Source organism: Tribolium castaneum, chromosome 8 (assembly GCF_031307605.1).
Source record: "Tribolium castaneum strain GA2 chromosome 8, icTriCast1.1, whole genome shotgun sequence".
In the NCBI taxonomy this organism is placed as follows: domain Eukaryota; kingdom Metazoa; phylum Arthropoda; class Insecta; order Coleoptera; family Tenebrionidae; genus Tribolium; species Tribolium castaneum.
The window spans coordinates 9,599,282-9,624,758 of NC_087401.1; the positions used below are offsets into that span (position 1 = coordinate 9,599,282).

Consider the following 25,477-nt stretch of genomic DNA (forward strand, 5'->3'; position numbering starts at 1 on the left):
AAATTTTACAGACATAACACAATAAGAAATGTATTCGTATTTATATTCTGTTTGCTTTTTCTGATTAGAACTCTCCGTTCTTTTGCTGCCGTCTCTTAATTTATAATTTTTGTCTGGGTTTTTTCCCTTTTGTCTGAGGTTTTGTCTTTTCCTTTTTGTCGTATTCCCTTGTTTTGACACTTTTATTTCTTTGGTTCTTCTGTCTGTTTGTCCAAATCTAGCATTCTAAAACTTCAGTTCTGCGACTTCTACTAGTAGTTCTACTACTTCCTTTTTGTTGTCATTCTTCAAGCTTTTGTTTTCTTCAGTTTTTCTTTCGTTTCTTACCTCTTTTTGATCTTTTTGAATTTCCTCGATGGCATTGCCGTATTTCCTTTTATGCTTAAACTTTTTATCTCGAGATTTATTTTCTTTCTTCGTTTGGGAGATACAGTGGTTTCAAAGTGACCAATCTCAGAAGCAGTCTCCCAGGAGACTGAGAAATGAAAAATAACTTAAGTGCACAATTTTATTGTCCAGTTCACCTATTTTTGATTTCCTAGCAACGTGTTTTGTTCCCGTAGTTCTTTTTTTGTTTTGTGATTGGCTATTTTCAAACGTTCTTATACCCCAAACGCAGAGAGCTACAATTTTTTTCTAAAGGAACTTTAACTTCAGAATTGCCTAAACTGTTTGCACCTTTCCGGTGGGAAGCGAGATATACACGCTGTATATGTCATTTTACACATTTGGCTTGTTCTTACCATGTTTAGATATTATATGTATATTTTTTTCGAATGGTCCATTCTGCTGAATTTTAACGGTTGTTCTTCCGCTAATGTATCAGTAGAATTCTTTCCTTCTTTATCCTTTCTACAGTTTTTGATAGTTTGGGGTTGAACCCTGTGGTAGTATCCTTTTTTTTTTCATGACATTCCACCGTTTTTTATTCTTCCCTTTTCTTGCTTTAGTTCTTTAAGGTTGTTCAGTTTCTTTCCATTTTCTTAATGGTTGTCTATATTTTTCTCCATTTATTCTGGTTTTCGTGGTTTTGTCATCGTTATTATTCTTATCAGTGTTCATTACGTTCTCCGTTTTACTTTCCACCTCTATGTCGTTTACTTCCTTGTATGGCTTTGAGATGGTAGGTGTTTGGTCCGAAATGTTTGCCTTCCTTTGCGGTATTTCCTCCTTCACTATCTCCTTTCTCTCTATGTAACTTCTCGCTTTACATCGAAGTAGGTATTTTAGAAATCACAGAACATGCTTCAAAGGGAGTTCGTTCATCTTTGATTTACGTTTGGTGTGTAAAAAGTAAGAAAGATGAAAGGTAAAAATCGTAGGGGGTACAGGATTCATTAAAAAGCTATCTACACTCTACAATTCTCTCTGTAATTCTAATGAGCTAATAAAGACAATGAATGACCATGATCAAAAACTAATTAGCGTAGGTAGGCTTTGCCTCAACGTCTATTAGAAAAATTTAAATTGTAAGTAGGTTTCTTGCTTTTGTTGATCCAAACTTATCTACAGAGTCGAATCGAGTGTAAGGCAATTAGGACATTTGGTTTGGATAATTCGTGTAAAAGGTTATAAATTGATGAAGAATAATGAATAAATAGAAACTTCCAGTCAGGTACTAGTCATTTTCAAATAATTAATTTCTTCTGAAAATCTAGCGAAAAGTACAGAACAATACAAATCGTTTATTAAACTTCTAGTTATCCATTACTGGAACTTTTTACTTTATAAAAAGGTAGAATGCAATCACGTTGAAATAGTATAGGTATTTTCAAAATTATTATATTTCTGTTAAGACAATGTGCTAAAATGCTCAAAAATGAAAAATTACGTCATTTTTGACCCATGTAATTTAATTATTAATCATTCCGATTTAAAAAAATCTTACGTTCTGCTCACAACCTTAAGAGCAGCTTGAAAAAAAAAAAATAAGTATATCAAGATTTTGGACCCAGTTCAGCGATTTTTTAGATAATTTCTGACATTTCACGATTTAATTGAGTTTTTAGGTCAAAAATATGCAAAAATTACACCATTTTTGAATTTGGACTCGATTTTTCAGATTTTTCTGAGTGAAAAATGGCAACCAATAAAATGAAAATGCGTTAGATAATTTAAAATTTTTGACCCAATTTCGTGATTCACCTTGTTTTATCAAAATTTTGCGAAGAAACGGCGTTTTTTTCCAAAATTTTGGGTTAATTTTTGACGAAATTTCGCGAACAATCGACTCTTTGTTTGGAAAGTATATTGAATTAGTAAGTTCAATTCAGTCTTAAAAATTTTTGGCATAGAAGTGTGTAAGTTTTTATCAATTAAATTTAAAAAAAAAACGATTTCATCGTGTGTGGTGTTAAGGTGCATCTACCACCATACAAGACGCGTACCAATTTTAATTGAATAATCGCCGATATTAGGCGCCAGTTTCACACGATAAATCTTACACAATGGACGTTTCTAATCGGCAAATTATCCGCGAACTCTTTGTTGCATGAATTTCAAAACGGCGCCAAGCTCGATATCTAATCTTTTTCCTACTCATTGACAGAAAAAAATACTTTTTGCATCTCACTGATGCATTGTGCCAACGAAATTGATTCCCTCTTCGTCGTATTATTTTTTTTTTTCGTCTTCTTCTTCGTTGAGTGTATGTTGTCGCGTCTCGGGCTGTCACATTGTTCGCAATTCAAAAGATAGATTAGATGTGGTTTATACATCGGGAATCGATACGATTCCTTCAAAGAAAGTATATCGTAACGCTAAATAAAAGAACACAATGACTCGCGTGGGAATTTTCTTCTTTGGATTTATTATTACAACAGTTATGTTTTTGCGGTTTTTTCCTTATTATCATTATTATTATTAGCATCGTGCGGTGCTGTGCATCGCCATTGTTGCAAACAAAATGGAATCGCCTCGGGACACGAAACCTAACCGACTGTATTACACGGAAAAATACCAAATCACCGGCGACACTTTCAAAGAGGTGCCTCTTCGAATTGTGGAAAAAAATTCAACCGTAATTGATGCGATTAGATTGTCAACGAATTAATCGTTTAAATCGGATGGTTGGCGGCCGAGGCCGTCATGGTTTGATAATGACGCCACGGCTTCGATAATCAATTTCTTACCCGATTTTAAAAAAGAATTCAATTTGTGGGCCTGGAACCCAAACAAAAATTTTCCACGAGTTTGGATTTTCTTTCTGAAAAACCTGAAATATTCAGGGACAGGGTCGCGTTTCAGTTTCAGGCCGGCGCGTGTCGTCATGACTACGACCGAAGCGTATCGTCGGTTGCCTGGAAACAGCTGAAACGATAAAATAGTGTGCGAAAGAGCCGATGTCAGGCGTCGTTTCCGTCCCAGACCTCAACTCCAACCCCTTCGTCAAAAAAAATCCGAAAAAAATTTCGCCAATTGTGCAAAAATCGCGATTTTTCGTTAAGAAGGACGATTCTTGTCCGGTTTTGGAAAACAAGGGGTTGGGGTGTACTTTTCGTGTGTCGTTCTGACGTCACGAAAATCAATTTTCCGTGAGAGTTTTCTCGTCCAATGAGACGGCGCGTCTGGAAGAAATCGCTCGAGGAGATGGCCGCACTTTTTATTTCTATTAGACTGCATAAAGAAAATATTCCCAGAGCCCTCTTTACGTGACGTGACGGTGCAAAGGGGGAGGTAATGGCAAGGAAAATATTCGAGAGCAAGAGAGATTGGTGGTTCTCGCAGAAAGCGCGAAATTAATTTTTAGACTCATCAAAAATTCAAAGATGAACTCGCGAGAATCGGAATTTATGAAATGTAGCTACGGAGGGAAAAATCAACAATTTTTTCGTTTAAATTTAAACACGCAAAGGGGTTGGTAAATAGTTGTAAAATTCACAAAGTTGGAAAAATAATTACGCAGACATTTTTATTATTATTGTAGAAATGGTTAATTCAAATCGACGTGTTGTTGATCAAAGCAATTTGTTACCTACACATTTTTCTATTCATTATTTACGATTAGGAGAATCTAATCGATTTAATACATTTTTCTTCTAATTTTATGCTCCATGGTTTTGACGTTTGATTGTAGTTTTGTTATGAATAGTAAATTGGAATTTTTTGGTTGTTGATGTTATCAGCATCAGAAAACATAATTATACACCGTGGCAGTAAAATCGAAATGATTCATTCTTTATGTTGATGGAAAATTGGAAAATCATCATTTATCATTTCGATCGTTAAAAAATTGGTTTTGTTCTTGAGTTTTGTTCGTACCACAATAACTAAAATAATTAAAAGGTATTGCTAAAATTCATTTCACCTGTTTATGTACAGCGTGCTCAAAAACTGGTGCGCCAGTTTTTGAGCAGCCTGTATGTTTGATAATGACAGTATTTCTAGATATACAATAGTAAAAAAATAATTATTATATTTCATTGTAGATTCTTAAAAATCTGATATTTGCAACTTCAAAAGTCGATTGCACCTGCTTATCTATGTCCTGAAGGCTTTAATTGTTTTATGACCAGAGACTTAAGCGAAATTTTCAAATGCGTTCAAAAAATCAAAATAATTAGATATTAATACACAATAATTATGTTACATAAACTTTTATTTCTCTTTTTTTATTTCTTAATCATTTACAATCTATAGAGAACGGTAAAGGTAATAAAATGTGTTAAAGGCTTTTTTTCAACAAAACACTTTTGAAAAAAATAATCAAAATTAATGAAGAAAGCTACATTCTAACCAACATTTGGAGGGTTCAGAAGCCAATAAGTTAAATTTGGTTCAGAAGTCGCTACATTGTTAACTTATTTAGAAGCCAATAAAGGTTTTATTTTTCTCTTGTGCAAGTTTTACTGTATTATTCTTATAGAAGAATTATTCTCTAAAAATGCTTATTTATTTTATTCCTCGCTGCTGTCAAAATTTCCGGTATTTCTCCTGTGTAAGGCAGTTTTGACGACTGTTTGTCATTTCTCAATACCAAACGTTAGATTTTTTTAACAGATTTAAAGCAATTTTAAGTCTTGTTGAGTATTATTGAAGGAATAAAATGTTGTATTCAACTCGTTATCGTATAAATGGGGATGATAATCCACTCGTGAACGTCCGATTTAAATTTAAACTCGTTAAATAAATAACTATTATTTTCTTCATATCTGCTCATACTAACTACTGATGATTTCCTTGAACCCTCCATTTAAGACCAGATTCCTTATTGTAATCATTTTTCTCACCAAAATGTTAACAGGAGTCGAAAAACAAATGCGAAATTATTTATAGGTAACACAGTCAAACCTCTATAATCCGAACTAATTACTATAAGAGATTCTAGTAAACATTTGGCTATTTTTTGTTCATTTCAAAAGACAAAAGTCTTTACGTTTTCTTTAACAGAATACAAAATTTGAAAGATTCCCTGGGAGAGACACTTTTTGTTTGTTGACATTAAAACTGATGATGTTCTTCTTATAGTTTGCTTCTACGTTTAATTTTATTTTTTTCTACTTTGCTAATCTATTAATTGACAGTCCAATTTATTCCGGCGTTTGACTTAATTTTAGGAAAATAATAATTAATTGATAAGTTTTTAGAGAGCTTGAAATACTATTCGTAGGTGGCCTTTCTCGTTATCAAATTACGTCCCGACTTAGCGATAATAACAGAGCGGCTCTTCCCACAATTTTCATCACGCAATCGCCGAAAAAATCGTGTAAAAGTCAACTTTCAACTTCCGGTTTACGTAATCGGAGATCCAGTTGTTACAGGAAAATCGCATAGCGTGAGCGCGTGCCAACTTCAAACCACTATAATCACAGTCATGCCAACCTACCTCCTTTGACAACCTACTATTATCCCGAAAAACGAAATATCCAGAAGGAGAAAAAAAATAGAGACAACTCGTGCCACCAAACATAGCTTTTCAAAAACAAAAAAAATCTGGAATTTTTCGCCCACGCTATAGTTTATGTTGATGGAAAAGAGTGTTTTGTAATCAGGACTCGCCCCACCTCTAATCTAATAAGCTCAAAAATATTCATAGCCTACTAATTACAGGTCTGCCATCGAACCGTCTATTATAAAGAAGCAGAGGCGGTGCTGGGACGAAAACAGAAGAACGTCGGGGAGTTTGGCCATTATCTCTCATGGTCTGAACGCATCAAGACGGCCGGGCACCGGAAAAATCGCCACCGACCGTCACAGAAATCACAAACTCTATAGATAGCTCCAACGTTCCTCAACCAAAAACTTGAAACCATGAGAAAAAATCAACGGTAAGTGTCAATTTCACGTTGTATGGCGCCCAACTCGTGTCACTATCGCCCGAACCAATCCGAAAACCATCAACATTCGAATCTATAGTTTTGTCATGTTTGTGGTTTGGTATCAAGGTATGCCTCGAAAACAGATGAACGTTGAAACAGAGAAGTGGGCGTGTCGCGGTCCCATGAATGATGATCCTTGGCGAACTCGAAGTTATTAACTCGCCGCGCTCGTCCCTCTCTCCCATTCGGTAATAAAAATTCCGGGATGGCAAAGTGAATAAAAAAAAGAGACGTCTCTGGTGAAATTTTCGGGATGCGACGTTCCTTTGTTTCGGACGAAGGCTATATCGCAGTAGGCCCTGACGACTTCTTAGCAGCGGGGCGCAACCAATCTTGGCACTCTTGACGTGTAACAAATAGACAGGCATCAGTCATCGCCGGATGAATGATGACCTTTTTGGCCCACGCGAAGGGCGGGGGGAAATAACGGTTGTTTTTCGAAAAATTAACGCTTTTAAATTAAATGCTAAATAAAAGTTATAGTTTCGAACACCCTGCACCACAAAGAAAAAAGAAATAACGATACAAACATGTTTTTTTTTTAATGAAACACCTTGTTTTTGGACGTAACTTTTAACTTTTTTTGGTCGATTCTGCTTAGTTTTTGAAATTGGTAATTTGATTTTTTTGTTAAAACATACTTTTTTAAAAGTTGATTATACCAAAACTACGAATAAAAAAATAAATTCAGTCAGCTTAAAAGAAAGAAAATAGATATGAACCCTAAGTGGTCATAGAGTTGTAGTCGAAAAACTAAAAATGTTTTCTTAAGTTTCTGATAAATCCAAATCCTTACAAATAACGCAAAAATTACGTTTTTTGTTTGGGTATTTTTTTAGAACTTGTTTATTTTTTTGTATTTACTAGAAAGATAAAGGATTGTACTAAGTATCATTTGGTTGTCATTTTAAAAAAATAAAGTTGCACATAAACTCAAGAACCTAAACGTCATAAATTTTAGAATAATGATCAAATTTAGGCATTTACAAAGATAAAGTCGACTTGTTGGAGAATTTTTTGGAAAATTAACGTAGATATTAATACTGTGCGTAAATTTAAACTGACTCTGTATATCTTTAGAAAAACTTGAACTTTAGATTATTTATACCTTTTATGTAGAATGTACTATGTTATTAAAAAAATAATAAAATAAAAAGTTCTCTTTAAACTCAAAAGTTGAAAATACATTACACAGAGTGTTTCACATAATTTTACTAGGCCTGCTCCTTTAAAATGCCACCAGCAATACATATTCCGATACGAACTCGATTACAAATTTTGAAAAATTTCTAGCTTGTACACCCCTTCAAAAAATTACAACGTTTTTAGTTAGTTAGTGATTAAAAAGAATAGATTAGCATGATATTGATACCGCTTTTTGATAGAACACGAATAATTGTTTGTGAAAAACAGCAATTTACGATTATTAATGAAACAGTCATTGGTCTGACAATTATACTGTGATGGGTTTCCCAAAATAAATAATTAAATGTGTATTTTTTGTATCTAGTGTTTTGTGATTTTTTGTACATTTGGGTGCGGACATTAGGAGCAGGCCTCGTAAAGTTATGTGAAACACCCTGTATTTAGTGTAAATAATAATACTTACTAAAGTCAACTTTGTTGCGGACGGGACATTGAGGGTAATAATCTTTAAAAGCTTTTGATTTTTTTTCAGGAAGTGATATTAAATTAATAAAATTTTTACGGTAGTCTAATAATGACGCAAACGTATATAATTTATTTAATCGTTATTTTAAAATAGAAACACCATTAAACCCAACAACCAGAAGGAACCACTATTTTAACATTTTTGTATACCTAATAAAATCCTCTTGATCTTAAATAGTTTGTAGACTTGTAGAGAAAAAACGATTGATAGTCTTATTTCATTTCACTGAATTATTCACTGTTCATAAAATTTCTGTTATAAAAAAATCGTCTAATAACATTAAAATAAAACAATCTATTACAAAACCATAATTATGACATTTGAAAGAGAAGATTATAGCATATGTTCATCCAAACTGAACTAAAAGTACCGCTCACAATTCATACAATGGAACCTCCCTCTACACAACGGACATTTTTATAAGAACTTTACAAAACTTATATTAAAATTTCCAACCTCCCATTAGTGGACACCTCTGCACAACGGACACTTAATAAAGATTCCCCATCGGTGTCCGTTGGTTTTACTGTATCTTTGTTATTAGTCATTTTCCAAAATATTTCTTAAACAGGTCGATTTTATTTTTTTAAGTTATACATTTTGACACAATACTAACATTTATGACGTCATTCGTCTTTGGGTAATGATGCTATTTTTTATTTTCTTAAATGTCAATCGACATTTTTTATTACTGTGCGATAGTTCTTTATCTTTATCTTTAGTGAAAAAAAAATAAAAATAAAAAAATACTTGTAATAGGTACCTATTTCATTGAAATAAAAAAAATTGACAATTAAATGTAATAAGCTTTATCTTTTTGTACTTGTCTTATTTTATAAGCGGTAGTTGTTTTTATATTTTTTGTATAATTAGCATGATAACACTTAGTATCACACCTAAATATAAAAAAGTAAACAAAAGACAATCACCCCTCATAAAATAAAGTAAGAACGCAAAGATAAAGTTCTTTGTTTAATACTCTCAATAGTTTTTAAAACTTTTTTCTTGAGTTTATTTATTTTTTGCTTTATTTTTTTGAATACTTTTATACCTACTTACCAGAATGATAAAAATGTATACACATCCAAAACACATCAAAAATGTCAGTTGTCATGTAAAAAATTTTAAAATAGGTACTCAGAAACGAATGACGTTAGAAAATGTCAATGTGGTGTCAAAATGTAGCATTTAAAAAAATAAGATCGACCTGTTCGAGAATTTTTTTTTAAATGAGTCATAACAAAGGTATGAACTTTGTGCGTTATTTTTGGTTGCCTGTAGTATATTTTTCTCTAAATAAATAATTAATTTCGTTATAGCACTGAATCCCCATTTATAAATGGAAAATAATAATGAAAATGAAAATAAAATTATTTTCATAAAAATGAACTCGAGAAAGTGAGATTCGTTGTTTTTTTTAACTTTTACTTTCGGGTTTATACCACACTAATACTACTACCACACTAATGTATTACTAAAATAAGACATCACATGGGCTGCGCCTTTGCGAACAAATGGTTGTCAGAATTTTATCGTCCTGATTAAAAAATAACGGTGACCCGAATGAGGTTTAATGAGAAAATTTCGATCCAACACGTAAATTCGTGCGCGGAAAGGGTTCTAAACCCGTTGACAGTCAATAAGCCGGGACTTAAACCCTCGACCGATTTGAAACCGGGCATTCCACGGACGCTTTCCTCTCGTAAAAGTCGGAAAATCGACACGATCTCTTTAACTTTTTATTAATTAGTCTGTGAAATATAGTGAAGAGTTCTGCTCGCTCTCCGAACACGTGTTCCTTGTCACATAATTATGAAAAAAAAAGAGGCACCATGAATCGTTTTAGCTACCGTAGCTTATCTCTCCGGTGGCATATAAGTTGACAGTGGTCCATCTGGACCCTTCGAAACAAACCCATTCTGTCACTGGTTCCACCCATTCGGTCAACTGTCTCTCTTTATCAGTAGATCTGACTCTAAAGCAGGGCTTGGTCGAGTTTTAAAGAGCCGGAATGCATGAAATGTGTCGTTTGTTGGCGTTTTTCGAGTATTGGGGGTTGAATGGGCGCGTCCGGACCTGGCGATAAAACACAATGGGTGCTTTAGGAGGACGTCCTGCTGTCCAACAGGAAAAAAATCGAAAGGATTTAGTTGATTTTTGATAAGGATTGGGGGTATTGTTGTCGTTTCCTGTACGAAACGTGGCCAAGTCAAGGTCGTCTCATTAATAATTTCGTCTGATGCTTGATAGATAGGTGTTTATCTAGAGGAGAGGATCGCACAATTGGGGGTCCACACCCGGCTAGGGTCAACGACGGGAAAGTGGCTTTTCGAATTGCTTTCATCCGTTTTACTTGGGGAAAAAGGCTTTCCTACTACTCAATATTTTTACGATTGTACACGTTTTTGGTCAAATCCAATAATGGGAACAATAATTCCGACTGTTGGCTAAACTAAACTGCAAACAAATGGAATTAGCAATAAAACAGAAACAAAACAATGATAATTAAACAGATTACAGTTTGAATAAACAGAAAATTGAAAATTGCCAAACGAAAAACTGGATTAATTCAATTCAATTTTCTGTAAAAATCTATTTCCTCGTCACCTGATGTGCATCTCACGCACACTGGGAAAACTTATCCCATTCCTTATAAAGGATCCCGACTTCCTGTTTAATCTCCTGTCATTTGCAAAGCTCATATCCGTCGTCAGCGTACATTTCGTTTTCTTTTCGGGAAAAATTTCGTATACAAATTGGTTTTTACGCAATAAGAAAACAATCAACAGACATGCACACGTTCAAAGTGTGGTTGATTTAAATATTCGAAACATGCGTACGGTTTCACTTAAATGGGATCAAGTCGGGGAAATGTAACCACCACGTGACGGGGTAAAAAGGGATGGTTTACAGTGTTTCGTTTTAAATCCGGCTTATGTTAAAACCTGGCGAGAGATAGTGGCACGCATACCAAATCTAAAGTCATCATCTGTGGACGACTTATTGAAATATGAAAAGAAGGGGAATTGGATGTGTGGGTGTGTTTGTTAGTTGTGAATATTTTTGCATTTTTTTCACTTTGAAAATGATAAATAAGCAGCATTAAGCAACCTGTTTAGATAAGACAGGACGGTATTGTAATTCTATTAAAATTTCAAATCTGGTGATCTGCCGAGGGTTGTTTTCACACTGGTCCCTTCGATGGGTGGCTTAACTGCATATGATCCCAGCTTTTTCAAATCCTTTCCATACAATGCTGGATTTCAAGCTGTGTTTGAGGATTTTGGGCGAAAATACGAAGCTACTTGAGCTAATAATTTCGAGGCGATAATTTAATAAGTGTGGCAAAACTATGGGAATTTTTACTCACTCCAGCTCCGGTCTGAAATTTCTTCATTACGCTGAAAATTTTCATTAAACGAAAAAAAATCGAAATACCGGCAGCTGTGTCGAGCACGATGATGATGATGACGATAATGACGAAGAAGAAGCACATTTCTTCTCTCCTCATGGCCGCGTTATACCATCGATGATTAATGGTGAAATAGTGAAGCAGCACCGGCATTTTACTGGACGCAATCTTAGACGTTGAATGTTTTTTTTCTCGTAAAGGTGAGTGTGTGTTGATCGTTTTCTTCCTTTTGATGCTCTCACGGCTTCCATCTTTTAATTGCAAATGGCGTTTCTGGACACGCCAGTGTGTTAAATTTTTTTGTACAAAAGGAATGAGATTTTTCTGGTAAAGCTTTCTTCGAATATTTACAAAACCGTGAGGATGGCTTTAATCGTTTTGACATTTGTAATCCTCCCGAACCGTTAAGTCCTCGGTGATACTTTAAGCCCCTTTTCGGTGTATGACTTTTCATCCGGCCGTCAGTTGAGTGAGTGGGTGGTTCTTTTTGTTTTTTGTTGACACGGGGCATTTTTCGACAATTCTGGGAATCGGCTTTGAAACGTCGAAGTTGTGCCAAACACCCCCTTTCGGCATTAAATAAGAGCTAGTTAGTTTCATGCGTGGTGGCCTCGCGAGGCGTCGCTTTTTAAATAAAAATGCAACGTTTTCATGAATAATTTTGGTGGAAATGTGCCGCCGCCACCGCCGCCGGGGGATGCTGCCCTACAGCGATGTAATTTCACAATTCAGTGAGTCTGTCGTGCGGTGATATGATGACCTGGCTTTCTCTCCCTCTACATCTCACGATAAAATGAGAAAAAAATAAATACGGCCCTGATTTTTTCCCCGAGATTATGCGGTCTATTATTGTAATTAGTCGGTCCGGACCTGTCCCCAAAGCCCAAATCTAATTCGATAATTTTATTTTGAAGGGAATGAGATCGTAATGAAGTTACAACGACTGTATCATCCGAAAAATCGCTCCTTCTCGCACGATGGGGTGGGTTTGTCTCGTTCTATCTCTTTTTTCCACTTTTGTACGCCAATAATGTCAATACTGTAAAGTTGAAATTGTTTTTTGATTGAGTTTTTCCACCCTCGATGTCGTTAAGGAGGGACAAATAAACACTATTTTGCGGTTGTTGCGAGAGGTCGCCCCAGATGTAATAAGTAATTATTTTTTTCACCGTTTTTACATGACAGGTAATAATAAGCATAATAATGGTAATAAAGGTGCTCTCTGTGTGTTTAAAACTGTCATTATAAATTTTAAACCTGTCATTAGGAAAGAGCATTAAATGTGAAAAATGTCTGCAAGTAATTGGCATTTAAAACGACGAGAAATGGTGGTTTTTGACACTTTTCTTTTAGATTGTGGGTTGTTTGAATTTTCCTCAATAATTTATCTTCTCGTTTTCCGCGGTATTGCCAACGTTGCAAAAATGCACCCCATCAGACGTGCCTCCATCTCCATTTTCCCGTCCAATATTTACGGTTCATCCCGTTGCCTTTATCTTTTTTACGATGCATATAAAAATAAAATGAAAAACAAATCAATCTATCAACATGTCGACGGGGGGTGAGAACGGTCTAGTCTCGAGCCGACAAAAGCCATGTTATTCCATATTTAATGCACCACAGGTAAAAAGAGGGTTTTCGATAACAAATGTTCTGTGTGTGTGTGTGTGAGCAAAGACTTGAATTTTGCCCCGAAAACGGAAATAATTGGGCGCGTTTTACGGAAATACGAAATTGTTGGAAAAATTAAAAACAGCAGGTGGTCACTTTCGGCAATTTTTCGCTTGGTTTTGTGTTTTTCGAGTGGATGAAGTGTCGTCTGATGGTTTTGCGAAGCACCTGTCATTTGACGCGTGTCTAATTGGGTAATTTATCAAAGTTGGATGTGGTGACATAGAATCGATTACGGTCGCGGATGGTGGAATTTTTGCGTTGTTTATTTGATTAAAAAAAGGAGAGAAATGGTTTGGTGTGCAAACATCAGTTTTTTGCTTCAGCCTCCTCAAACGATTTTTTATGTTCCCGAAAATTAAAAACAACATTCGTTTCAATTAAGAACGGCAATAAAATTTTCCGAATTTGCTTTCACGGTTCGATAAGTGGATATCAGAGTAATTAAAAACCCACTTTGAAACAAAACTTATTTGAGATGCAATTATTTTCGTTTTTTTGTGTGTGAGAATTCCATTTTCGTATTGATTGAACAAAGTGAAGGCACACCATGACGGCCAAAAATCTCGGGCGTCTAATTTCACGGCACGTTGTAAAAAATAACGACGCATAGATTAGCTGTCGATCTTGGTAGCCTGGGATCTATTCTTTTCTTTCGGACGGAGGGGGGCTGTAATTTAGATTAAAAATGTAGTCCGGTCCTGTGTCGTCCAGCGGCTTTTCCACTTGATATGTTTACAGTGTGAAAAATTGTAGCGAAACCTCGGGGGAGCATGTAGCATGTAACAGTTGGTCATGAAAGGGTGGCCCCCGAGGGCGCCCCGTCGTTCCCAGCACGACGTCCTATTAGTGACACTACACAACCTATCTTCAACACACTGTATATAACAAGATTTATAACAAGAGAAGTCAACAACGAAAATATAATCACATTTCTCTGGCCCTCGTCTCACACGACATCAAACAGAGAAAACTGAAGAGTTTTTCCAAGTCGTGATCGTGTTTGCAGTCCTGAGTGGGCCCCGTGTTTGAGTTTTACTCTATTGACATTCAATTATTTGCACTTTGTACTACGACATTTCCGTTTGTTTGGTGCGGGAAATTGGCAAAAATTTTAGATAAATCTACATCGAGGCCTTTCAAGGTGGTGAGACAAGTTAGCTATGATGATGGATAAACAAAACGTAGCATACTAGACGGGGCGTGGTGGAGTATGAGTTTGTGAAAGACCCCCCGTTGAGGTAATGGCGCCCCCCCAGGCCAGGACGTTCGCCGAAACAGAGCCCCACAGCAGGACGTCCCGAAACCGAGGGGCCAAACACGCCACAAAACACGCCGGGGCCTCAATTACCACGACGACGGTCTTTTTTGTTTTTCTATTCTTCACCATCATCATAGGAGTGACTCCAAGATGCGATTTTTTGCTCTAAAGCGATAATGTGCTATCGGGGGGAAAGTCACTATGTATTTATAAATACATAAATATTACTGTTTTAATTTTCTATAGAATTGTTAAAATTTAAAGGCCTCTAGTGCTGAAACACTAACCAACAACATTCATGTTAAATACTAACATCCCGTTAAAAAAGTTATAGAATACAACCCAATATTTAAAATCTACTGATATATTTCGATTATTCAGTATCCTCGTATTTGCTCTTTTTCAGCATAATTCGGAAGTAAAATTACCGTTGGGGGCGCCACTGAGCTAGGTCGAAAACAGTAACCATAAATGGCGGGAAAATGTTTATTCGGATATTTTGAGCGTTGTACGAATTTTGAGGCTTCACAATTATTACATTGCCAATGCGGGATGACTATTGTATCTTTGATGCAAGAAACTTATGTTGACAAATGAGAGATGACGAGGAAAACACGAATAACGAATGACTGTTTGGTTCACTTTCTTTATTGGAAAATTATTACAAAGACATTGAAAAGCCTACCTTTTGGCATAATTTACGTTTAAATATATCAGCAGTTGTTAATCTTTATTGTAGTTTTGTAGATTTACCGCAGCATTTCATGATTTTTTCAGTGGAAAATTCTAACCTAAAATTCACACACTTCACTAATTTATTGGTTTCTTAAGCCAAACTTTGTGTTCGCTGTATCCATTACTTACAATCTTTAATTAGACAACTGTTTGATAACACTTTGTAATCAAAATTTAAATATTTTTCACTTTTTATCCACTTTCAAGTTTCAACAATAAATACTTTATACCACGAAAAACTACAGAACCAAAGTCAACGCTAGTATTTACCACCACGTACTTTTAAAGTAATTCTTTCTATTGTAAGTAATTAACACTATACACGCAAAATTGTTGAACAATTCATTAAATGTCAGTTAAACGTGTCATTACGAAAATTTCTTTACTGTTTTCGACATAGTTCAAAAGTCATCACCAGAGGGCGTCTAGTTAATTTTATTTCCGAATATTATCTGCTGAAATGGTCTTTAATTTAGTTGAGGTGAACATGCAAATACGTTGAGTACCTAATCTAGCGTTAGGTATACATTTTTGGATCGATATTCATTATTAAAATAAACTTACCTTTTTCTTGGTTTTTGTTGCCCTTTTCTGGGAATTCTTGTAAATTGTTAAGATTCTACCTGTTCAGGTAAATTAAATAAACAATAAAAGCATATGGCGGAAGAAACGATTGTTATCAATTATCATACGATCACTAATTGTTTGGTATTTCCAAACTTTGTGATTCTGGGCTTTATAAAAACTTAACAACTACTTCAATATTACCTCTTGCAGGGATGTTATGTTCTACTTCAAGTACAAATTACTAGTTAAAACAATTACCAAATTTGAAAAAAAAAGTTCTAATAATAATATTGTTAGGTATATTTCTTTTGTAAGTAGGTAATAGTTGTAAATTAGAAGAGTAATAATTCTGCATATTACGACAACATAACTTCAACTCCATCACTCCAGCTTCTGTTGAAAATTTGTATTCCCAATTTCTTCTTGTTCCCTATTTGTTTTCTATCTGTTTTCGGTTTTAACTTTTTACTTAACTCCTTCCTAGATAAAGCTTTAGATTCTGATTTTATATCTTCTAAAGGTTCAATCGACTGCACATAAAATGGAATCTTCAAATCTTACAGGTCTTTTATGTTCACGTTCTGGATAACTTCTTTCTTGTCTTGCATTGTCATCTTTATGCATAACATTTTGAATTTCAAAATCTTCTTAACTTGAATCTTTTGGCACTTTTTCTTCGGAAATTATTTGTTTTAAGTTTACTTGAGGATTATTTCCATCAAGAAAACAGACAGAAATTTCTTCATTTTCGTAACATAAAACTTCTACTTATAGCTGAATTTATTTCCTTAAGTGTTGACAGTTCTACAAACATAACATTTCTTGATTTCATTCGTTAATCTGTAGGCCTTTAAATTTGCACAATCTCCAACAAAAACAAATTTTTCTGATTTTGAATCCCATTTAGTTTAGTTTCTTTTGGTAGTATGCTTTACAACCAAAATTTCTTAATCCATTTAAATTTGGTTTTCGTCCTGTCCAAGCTTTTTATGAAGCCATATTATTTATTGCTACAGCAGGAGTCCTATTTTTAAATAACAAGCTGTATTCCCTTTTGCCCAAAAATTTTGAGTCACATTTGCATCATGTATTTTTTACTTTTTTTTACCTTTTACTGATTGAGTCTCTCAGCTATTTATTCCCTTTTGTTGATGTGTGTACTCAAGTGTTATTTGACGACGCGTTCCGAACTTTTTGAAAAATTCATTCTTTGAAGAATTTACATATTCTTTTTCTACAATCGCAATCTAAAATAAATATTTGCACGTTGAATTAGCAACGCAAAATTGACGTTTTCTCAAAACTGTCACTTCGCTTTAAAGCGACAAAACAAAAAGAAAAAAACGCTCGCTCTCCCATTTTTTACTGAAATTGAATTATTGAATGTCCAGTAATTTATTATTTATTTACTAGCTGTTGTAACTGTTGTAACATCAGAAAAAAATAATTTCTGATTTTAATAAATTATTTCATGTTTTTGTCCTGAATATTATGGTATTTTTTAATACTTGAGATCATAGCTTGTGATTAAGACTAAAAAATTACACCAACCTTAATTGTAAAAAATTACTATTTATGATACCTGACAGCTTTTAGACAGTTGATAATAAAAAAAAATCGACTATTCGGAAATAAAATTAACTAGACGCCCTCTGGTGATGACTTTTGAACTATGTCGAAAACAGTAAAGAAATTTTCGTAATGCCACATTTAACTGACATTTAATGAATTGTTCAACAATTTTGCGTGTATAGTGTTAATTATTTACAATAGAAAGAATTACTTTAAAAGTACGTGGTGGTAAATACTAGCGTTGACTTTGGTTCTGTAGTTTTTCGTGGTATAAAGTGTTTATTGTTGGAACTTGAAAGTGGATAAAAAGTGAAAAATATTTAAATTTTGATTACAAAGTGTTATCAAACAGTTGTCTAATTAAAGATTATAAGTAATGGATCACAGCGAACACAAAGTTTGGCTCAAGAAACCAATAAATTAGTGAAGTTTTATGAATTTTAGGTTAGAATTTTCCACTGAAAAAATCATGAAATGCTGCGGTAAATCTGCAAAACTACAATAAAGATTAACAACTGCTGATACATTTAAACGTAAATTATGCCAGAAGATAGGCTTTTCAATGTCTTTGTAATAATTTTCCAATAAAGAAAGTGAACCAAACAGTCATTCGTTATTCGTGTTTTCCTCGTCATCTCTCATTTGTCAACATAAGTTTCTTGCATCAAAGATGCAATAATCATTCCGCATAGGCAATGTAATAATTGTGAAGCCCCAAAATTCGTACAACGCTCAAAATATCCGAATAAACATTTTCCCGCCATTTATGGTTACTGTTTTTGACCTAGCTCAGTGGCGCCCCCAACGGTAATTTTACTTCCGAATATTAACGTTATCTGTCACATTTTATTTTGTGATCTCATAATCTGTTTCAACTTGAAATTCTTAAATTTTTCAAAAACTTCAGTCTTATATGCCTAAAAAAATACCTACAAATCTTTTTCTTGAAAGGTCGTCAGTAAAAGTTAAAAAAAACCGCTTTCCGCCAATTGAATTTATTTTTATTAGACCGCAAATATCACTATAAATTGGTTGTAATCTCTTTTAGCCCTGTACACTCATTTCTTCTGAAACTAAAAACTTAATCTTATGTTGCTTCCCTTTGTAACAATTTTCACAAATATCGTATTTCCCTTTAACTTAATAAATTTCATACCATATAAACGAGTCTCTTCTTACCTTGACTGCCTAAATGAGCCAATCTACGATGCCAAATTTCAAAATTACTTTTATTTTCATTTTTCTCATCTTTTGAGTAAAGCATTGTTTCTTTTACATAAGCCAATTTATACACTGAGGTTTTTATTTTACTGAACATCACATAACACCATTACTCCTATGTTCAATTTTAAAAAATTCATATCTTCGCATTACTAGAATTATTAGATCTTCTGTATTATTATGATAAAAAGTTTACTTCGCTGAACATTACATTACACACATTACCTTATTCTATGTTCAGTTTTCGAAAATCCATGTGAAAAACAGTTCCTTAGAAAACCCAATGTTCAGCAACTTAAACAGTAATTAAAATTTTAGGAATATGTATAAATGGAGATATACCTATCAGTTTGAACACTTAATTCAATTAGTGACTATCCCCTTATTGCAGTAATTTTTCTTGGCACTTTCCTGCTCAAGAATAAGCAGATTTGTGTTGTGCAGTGATAATCAGATGAAAATCGCAAAAGCGTTTTCGATTTTTATCGATGTTGGCAGTTGGAATCGTCAGTTGTGGCAGCATTTCCATTACCATGACCCTATTTCACGCATATTCCCGTGCTCGTTCGAACCAGATTACAAACGATAGAATTTTTATTGACTGCATCGAAACGTTTGAAATTGAAGCAAAATACGTCACACGGTGTACCCCCCACACATACACACATGCTTGCGCTATTTTTAAAGCCTCTTCCGAAAGCAGCAAGCGAAAAAAATTTCGATTTACGTTTACGAAATTCGAACGAAAACATAATCACGTTCGAGGAATGATGTTTTGATTTGGCAATTTGCTCCCGAATTGACGGCCGGAAATGCCAAAGTGCCGGGTTTTGCTTGCATCGTCGAAATAGCGGAAAATATTCGTGTGTGAGAGAGGGTGTTTTGTGAGGACGACGACGCGACAACGTGTGTCAACACCCTGACGTGTGTTTTGGCAGCTAACAAATTAGCGGCGATTTTTCAGAGATAATTAGGTTGGAAGTCGGCGATGCGTTGCACGTTACGTCACATCAAAAACGCGCCAAGCCGACACGTTTCCGCCAAAGCGGAATTTTGACCAAAAAAATCGCGAACCATTCAAACTTTCCTTGTCTTCTGAATATTAGATACAGAAAATGATTAAATTCCGCCGCCAAACTTTTACTTTGCCCGAAAATGTCACTCCCAACTTTCCTCCCATCATCTCCCGGAGCCAATTATACATCTTCTTATTTCTTTATGCCGAAAAAACTTCATCAAAGAAAATCACGGCGCGTTCCAATTTCCCGACGAAATCTCGGAAACTCGTCAGCAAGTCAGCGTCTGAGGATAATTTTTATTCATAATGATCCTTCCTCATCCCCCGTTCGTATTTCGACCGCTAATCCGTCCCGAATGGAAACCGGGAAAAAACCCATTCGGCCGAACGCTTTTATAAAACGACTATACTCTGTACAGATAGACGTGTAGAAGTGAGGGGTTTGTACTGGTAGGGTGGCCACTCGATCGAGAAATAGAGTTTAGGAGAATTAGCGGTCGGATAAGCGAGGGTTGGTGCACGCATACACACACAAATCGCGTATTTAGACTTCATCAAAAAATTCGTAACATCGGCTAAACAAATAACCAACAGATGATGATGTCTACAAGAGTGGGTATTAGGAAATGTCAATCGAAGAACGATCAGTCTTAGTGTAAGCAATAGCTTTTTAATGCGACCGTTAATGGATTTATGGGTTGTGGTGGCTGGTATGAAGGAAAAATTCGATTTTATTTCGGGATGGGGTCACCGAATAGAAATCTCGAATTTTCATGGCCAATTAAATATAAACACATAAATGGATGCTAGTTGCAAATAAAATTTTAGACTACCATAAGAGTATTCATTTTAATATCGAAATAAAAATGTAATGTGCTATAAAATTGGCGTCCGTTGCGGAATATCTGGAGGACACTAAATCAGCTTTAATAAAAAGTATATTACGCATATTTAACATTTGTACCAAAAAATATCAATTTAATAGTAACATTTTTTGCATGTTCTCGTCCCATTCTTCTTGTGCGCTAATTAAAATCAAATGAAAAATATAATTGACCACGACGTAATCACACACCTATCACCAGTATTTATTAATGGGCATCCACTTAACTTATTAATTATGTGGCAGTATATTTTAATTGATGTGTTAATTGATTAATTTCCAGTTTTGAATCGATGAAATTTCGAAAATATCGTAAACAAATGACTGTGTCGGTTCTCAGCGGTGCGTCTTGTATTCCTGCTGAGTTCCCGTGTCGACACTCCATTCCAGTGTTGCAGATACATCCCGAATCACGTGATTTATAATACTATCACTCGAAAACTATAATACTACAGCGTGCTCAAAAACTGGCGCACCAACTCAATGGTGTGTGGTAGAGAAGTGGTTACATATAAAGGTAAAAATAGTAAAAAAAATTTTTGTATTAAAGTTATTGATAAATAACTAATTTTAAGTAAATGATATGTGGCAACGTTGCCTAACAGTCATGATCGCAATTCGGAAGTAAAATTACCGTTGGGGGCGCCACTGAACTAGGTCGAAAACAGTAACCATAAATGGCGGGAAAATGTTTATTCGGATATTTTGAGCGTTGTACGAATTTTGAGGCTTCACAATTATTACATTGCCTATGCGGACTGATTATTGCATCTTTGATGCAAGAAACTTATGTTGACAAATGAGAGATGACGAGGAAAACACGAATAACGAGTGACTGTTTGGTTCACTTTCTTTATTGGAAAATTATTACAAAGACATTGAAAAGCCTACCTTTTGGCATAATTTACGTTTAAATGTATCAGCAGTTGTTAATCTTTATTGTAGTTTTGTAGATTTACCGCAGCATTTCATGATTTTTTCACTGGAAAATTTTAACCTAAAATTCATAACACTTCACTAATTTATTGGTTTCTTGAGCCAAACTTTGTGTTCGCTGTGATCCATTACTTATAATCTTTAATTAGACAACTGTTTGATAACACTTTGTAATCAAAATTTAAATCTTTTTAACTTTTTATCCACTTTCAAGTTCCAACAATAAACACTTTATACCACGAAAAACTACAGAACCAAAGTCAACGCTAGTATTTACCACCACGTACTTTTAAAGTAATTCTTTCTATTGTAAGTAATTAACACTATACACGCAAAATTGTTGAACAATTCATTAAATGTCAGTTAAATGTGGCATTACGAAAATTTCTTTACTGTTTTCGACATAATTCAAAAGTCATCACCAGAGGGCGTCTAGTTAATTTTATTTCCGAATAGAATTTGAGCAACAATAAAAATAAATTATTTTTGAAACGGTTTCCTAGGAAATAATTCCCAGTGTTGGCACATCTACACATTGTGATTTTTTGGATGAATTTTAATTTTTTAAATTAAAAAATCTGCTAAAATCTTATAATAAATTTTAAAATAATTATTCATCGTTTTGTTACGGAACGATTACCTGTTATGAAACATAAAAATATAAAAGAATAATGAAAACTAAAGAAGTTAACACAATAAGTTTGTAGCTCCAGATTTTTTAAAATATAACTTTAGGATTTTTTTCAACATTTTTCCCGTAATCTGCACTTGCTTCTCAATAACGTACCACTGAGTTGGTGCGCCAGTTTTTGAGCATTCTGTATATAGTGCAGCAAAATGTAGTTTCATATGACTTCCGAGCATGTTTGTTTTGTGTTTTTTTTTAACTGAACGGAGAAGAATGTTTTGCTGCAATCCCGTGCATTTGAAACATGTGTAGTTGTAGTTGGTCTTTTAAAAATTCAGTCGGAAATGCGTAATGGAACGTCGAGTATGAGATATGGTCTACAAGACACATGCGTACAGACAAGAGCCTTGATTTCAGCTAATTGCGTGTTAATTACGACGACGGGATGTTTAAATGGACCGTTCATTCTTGGAGGAGTGCTCGAGAGAGATTTCGCAAAAATGGATTGAGATATGAAACAGTTAAAATTTGCGATTACATGATTTTTAAGACTTGACAACAATTTTTCTGAAATTGTTACATTGGCCCAAAATCGTCAGTAATGGAGTGTTATACTAAAAAAATAAAATTTTTATTTGTTAATATTTTTATTTGTTAATTTTTATTTGTTAATTTGTTATATGTTTTTTTAAGACTTGACAAAAATTTTTCTGAAATTGTTACATTGGCCCAAAATCGTCAGTAATGGAGTGTTATACTAAAAAATGAAAATTTTTATTTGGATAACCGACAACAAAATAGGCGACCCATATTTTTTAATTTTAACCAAAGCTCTACCGTTTTTGAGAAAAATAATTGAAAAGGTGAAAATTCCTGGTCTGACGTCAGCAATGTTCCTTTTTGAATCAGCCAGTCACAGAACTTGAGATAGAAAACTTCCCAACAAGGATAGCTTGAAAGACGTACGTTTTTTCTTAACTTCTGTCTCTGCTTTTTTAATATTCGGAAGTAAAGTTACCGTTGGGGGCGCCACTGAGCTAGGTTGATAACAGTAACCATAAATCGCGGGAAAATGTTTATTCGGATATTTTGAGCGTTGTACGAATTTTGGGGCTTTACAATTATTACATTGCCTATGCGGAATAACTATTGTATCTTTGGTGGAAGAAACGAATGTTGACAAATTAGAGATGACGAGGAAAACACGAATAACGAATGACTGTTTGGTTCACTTTCTTTATTGAAAAATTATTACAAAGACATTGAAAAGCCTACCTTTTGGCATAATTTACGTTTAAGTGTATTAGCAGTTGTTAATCTTAATTGTAGTTTTGTTGATTTATCAAAGTATTTCATGATTTTATCAGTGGAAAAATTTTAACCTAAAATTCACAAACTTCACTAATTTTTTGGTTTCTTGAGCCTAACTTTATGTTCGCTGTGATCCATTACTTATAGTCTTTAATTAGACAACTGTTTGATAACACTTTGTAATGAAAATTTAAATCTTTTTCATTTTTAAACCACTTTCAAATTCCAACAATAAACATTTTATACCACGAAAAACCGCAGAACCAAAGTGAACGCTAGTATTTACCACCTCATACTTTTAAAGTGATTCTCTCTGATGTAAGCAATTAACACTGTACACGCAAAATTGTTAAACAATTCATTAAATGTCAATTAAATGTGGAATTACGAAAATTTCGTTACTGTTTTCGACATAGTTCAAAAGTCATCACCAGAGGGCGTCTAGTTAATTTTATTTCCGAATACGACTTCAGATGTGCTGCAAGAGCAGTCATTTTACCAAAACACAAACTCCTGCACAATATTCGGAAGTAAAATTACCGTTGAGGGCGCCACTGAGCTAGGTCAAAAACAGTAACCATAAATGGCGGGAAAATGTTTATTCGGATATTTTGAGCGTTGTACGAATTTTGGGGCTTCACAATTATTACATTGCCTATGCGGAATGATTATTGCATCTTTGATGCAAGAAACTTATGTTGACAAATGAGAGATGACGAGGAAAACACGAATAACGAATGACTGTTTGGTTCACTTTCTTTATTGGAAAATTATTACAAAGACGTTGAAAAGCCTACCTTTTGGCATAATTTACGTTTAAATGTATCAGCAGTTGTTAATCTTTATTGTAGTTTTGCAGATTTACCGCAGCATTTCATGATTTTTTCAGTGGAAAATTCTAACCTAAAATTCATAACACTTCACTAATTTATTGGTTTCTTGAGCCAAACTTTGTGTTCGCTGTGATCCATTACTTATTTTCGAATTTATTTCCGAATTAGCACACAACACAGTCACAATCGACAACTCACAGTTTTGACATTTGTATTTGACGTTTACCAGCCCAAACGTAGGTCGTAGCGTTAATTGTATGCAGCGAAAGACTGACGAATCATTAGTCGAGACATTGCTTACGTCACAGCGCAAATTTTCTATTATTACTAAAAAAGTACCGATTTGAAAAAACTCAGACCGATATTACTAGACATCATTTTGTGTCTACTTTCAGAATCTACAATTTAAAAACTTTTACTTTCGTGTATAACACTCCATTTTCACTCCAAAAGGGGCAAATTTGTATTTTTTAAACTGTGGCTTTTTATGTTTCAGACAAAATCAGTCATTAATATTGACATTAATAAACGGTCAAATTTAAGTTTAATGTCTATTTTGCTCATCGAAATACCGGTATTTTAATTAATTTGATAAGAAAACGATTTGATACAGGTTGTAAGGCTGTGTTTGTTGATTATTTCCCACCTAAAGTCACATTCAAGTAATTGATTACCTACAGATCTGATATTTCATTCTCCCATTGATTTTGAATTTTCCTAATTAAATCAGTGATATAATTTGGTTTAAAAAATTGCTTCATCGTTTTCCTGCCTTAATTTGCTGAAACACGATTTTGATTTTTGTGTTATGTAATTTTATTATTGTTTTGATTTATTCCATTCCACGTGACTATTTAATTACGGTTTTCTACCACCAGCGCCACAAAAATTATTATTTCGTTATTTCACTTTACTCCGTAATTAAATTAGACGGTATATAGCCGCAGCGTCAAAGAATACGAGTATATTACTTAGGAGTTGGATGCTTTTCGTGATAAATTGCTAGTACCTAACTAATTGAACGTATAATTTTAATGAGCAATTAAATTTGTGTTGTTCGTGTTTTTAGTTTGTGTGTCTTACTTGGGTTAATTTGATTTCGCAAAGGTGTTAATAAAATCGTATAATGGGATTGAATTTTCTTGTTAAATGAAGTCGTAGCCAATAAAGCTCGTTATCGCTTCGATCGATTTTTTTCGGTACCTACTACTCCCTCAACCCATCGGTTATGGTAATTAAATTAATGATTCCTCCGACGATGGGAAAAAATCATTAGGTCCACGTTTAACATATAAATAACGAACGAAATATTTCATAAAAAACGAAATTAATGGTCTCTCCACGTCCCGAGACACAAAAAAGCGCCGCCAGCCATAAAACTACCTGTAATCGAAAAGAAAAGCAAAATCACCTTTCTAATTACCATATACTAATTAAGCT

General features: G+C 34.3%; 1 protein-coding gene and 1 long non-coding RNA gene across 2 annotated transcripts in view; one reads left to right on the forward strand and one right to left on the reverse strand.

Annotated features, from left to right (window-relative positions):
- Positions 1 to 25,477, forward strand: part of Lim1 (LIM homeobox 1) — a 93,235-nt gene that overhangs the window by 26,474 nt on the left and 41,284 nt on the right. Inside the window, exon 2 of the mRNA XM_008196717.3 lies at positions 6,049 to 6,266. The gene's annotated coding sequence lies outside the window, so the exon portion shown is untranslated. The remainder of the gene's footprint in view (positions 1 to 6,048; positions 6,267 to 25,477) is intronic.
- Positions 15,921 to 16,950, reverse strand: LOC107398104 (uncharacterized). Its single transcript, XR_010335162.1, has 2 exons — positions 16,744 to 16,950; positions 15,921 to 16,686 (listed from the first exon to the last, which is right to left on the reverse strand). It is a non-coding gene; the product is annotated as an uncharacterized LOC107398104 (long non-coding RNA).